This window comes from Tachyglossus aculeatus, chromosome 6 (assembly GCF_015852505.1).
Source record: "Tachyglossus aculeatus isolate mTacAcu1 chromosome 6, mTacAcu1.pri, whole genome shotgun sequence".
In the NCBI taxonomy this organism is placed as follows: Eukaryota; Metazoa; Chordata; class Mammalia; order Monotremata; family Tachyglossidae; genus Tachyglossus; species Tachyglossus aculeatus.
In genome coordinates this window covers 27,497,875-27,500,325 of record NC_052071.1, presented here as the reverse complement: position 1 = coordinate 27,500,325, position 2,451 = coordinate 27,497,875, and the positions used below count along the sequence as shown (strand labels likewise).

The 2,451-nt window shown below is 40.5% G+C and overlaps 1 non-coding gene across 1 annotated transcript; it reads right to left on the bottom strand.

Annotated features, from left to right (window-relative positions):
- Positions 1–1,007: 1,007 nt before the first annotated feature.
- Positions 1,008–1,145, bottom strand: LOC119930237. Its single transcript, XR_005451722.1, has one exon. It is a non-coding gene; the product is annotated as a small nucleolar RNA SNORA7 (small nucleolar RNA).
- Positions 1,146–2,451: the final 1,306 nt, after the last annotated feature.

The following is a 2,451-nucleotide window of genomic DNA, read 5'->3' as shown; positions in this document are numbered from 1 at the left end:
CAAGGAATGTATTCTTTTGTTACCTTATGTAGTGTTGCCACTGTGCCATATATACTCAGATATCTTGGAAATAGAAATCAAACCTGTTTGTTTATTAGATTTTTACGATGTCTTTTTTCAGCACAGTGCAAATAATACACATTAACCAGGCACTGTACTCACATTTGAACAGATCTATGTGCCAAAAATTTATTACCTGCATCTGCAAAATGAGTATCTTAATTAGTACCTGTAGATTTGCAGTTCTTTAACTCGGATGCATTGACAGAGATATAAAAATAATTTACATTCCTAATATTCTCAGCACTAGAGTAAAATGCATAATTTTGAACACCATGTTCATCATCATCAACAACAACAAAGAGTTCTTATTGAGTGCTCACTAGCGAGGTGGTAGGAAGAGGTCAGAAAGAGAGTAATGAAAATAGTGCAATAAAGCCCGTGAGACTATAAAGGCTTTGGGATTATTTTCCTGGAAAAGAGAAGATGGTCTTAAAAAATGTGAAAGGTTATTAGAAAGAAGAAAATGACCAGCTTTTCCCTAGAACTATATCGCAGAAAAGCAGGTTTAGGTAGTGGAGAATTTAGGCATTGGTTAACCTTGACAAAGTTGCTTCTCTTTGGCTCACCTCCCCCTATACCTCTTTGACTGCTTTTTTCCTGCACTACATTAAATGAAATTACATTAAATTAATCAACAAGAAATGATGCTTCTTGTTGTTCCCCAAAGTTTAGGTGAAAAAAAAATTAGGGGAGGGCAAACTGGCATACCCCTGCCTGATACCATGCCCTCCCTTGTCTTGTCTTATGCTGTCATCTCCAACAAATAGCGACACCATGGACACACCTCTCCCAGAACACCCCATCTCCATCTGCAATCGTTCTGGTAGTGTATACTTGGTAAAAATACGGAAATGGTTTACCATTGCCTTCCTCCACATAGTAAACTTGTGTTTCCACTCTCAACTCTCTTCCATGCCGCTGCTGCTCCGTACAGGTGAGTTTTGATTTGTAGCAGATTGCCTCCCACTTGCTAGCCACTGCCGAAGCTAGGAATGGAATGGGTATGCCTCTGCTTGACTCTCCCTCCTAAAGCTGAGACTGGCAGAGTACTGGAAACTATCCAGGTGTGATCCTGAGAGGGGTATACCCTCCCTAGGGCACAAAAAATATTTCTGAACCAGACCCAAGCTGGTCACCCCACCATACACTGTCTCCCACACTAGCAATGGAAACCCAACAATTGGTCTCCTTCAAAACCATCCTAATGCTTAATGAACTATACTGTTCAACATCTTTAACTTTCCTTCTTGTAATTCATTTAGTACTGTTCACATTAATTTATCCAACCCCCTCTAGAAATTACTGCTATTTTTGAGTTGTGCTACTTCCTGGATAAACAGAAAGTAATGCAAATCTAGTATTTACAACCTATAGTGCAAGTCTAATCCTGGCTCCACCGCTTGTCTGTTGTGTGACCTTGGGCAAGTCACTTAACTTCTCTGGGTCTCAGTTGTCGCATCCACAAAATGGGGATTCTCCCTCCTACTTAAACCGTGAGCCCCTTGGAGGACATGATTACCTTGTTACCTACTCCAGCACTTAGTACAGTGCTTGACACAGTGTAAACACTCAGAAAATGCCACAATTATTGCTGTTAGTAGAGAAGCAGCATGGCTCAGTGGAAAGAGCCCGGGCTTTGGAGTCAGAGGCCATGGGTTCAAATCCCAACTCCGCCAATTGCCAGCTGTGTGACTTTGGGCAAGTCACTTAACTTCTCTGTGCCTCAGTTACCTCATCTGTAAAATGGGGATTAAGACTGTGAGCCCCCCGTGGGACAACCTGATCATCTTGTAACCTCCCCAGCGCTTAAAACAGTGTTTTGCACATAGTAAGTGCTTAATAAATGCTATAATAATAATTATTATTATTATTATTAACAATTACAGTAATTAATCCCATATGCTCCACTTCTCATGTGATACAGGAATTGTAGTCTTATAGAACTCTGTGTGAAAGAAAACATGCATCATGGTACTCTCTTCAGGTCTGACACCACACACATATACATAACCACTTCTTCCTAACAGATTTCTTCATACCCAAAGGGACATGAGTTGTCAGAAGAACCTTCCCTGATTCTGCCATCATGTTCTATCCAAAACACATAGTCAAAGCACACATTCAATCAATCAGTCACATTTATTGAGCACTTACTGTGTTCTAAGGGCTTGGGAGAGAAGAATATAACTGATTTGGGAAACCTGTTCCCCAAATGTATGTATCACACCCACTGTGTGAAGAAACATTTCTTTTTGTTTGTTTAGAACCTATCAACTTGAAACTCCAACTTAAAACTCCAAAAAGACCCCCTCCCTTCAGTGTTGAGTGATTTAGTGAACAGCAATTCAGTGTTCCATTCATCCTGTGCACACCCTCTGTATTCATTCA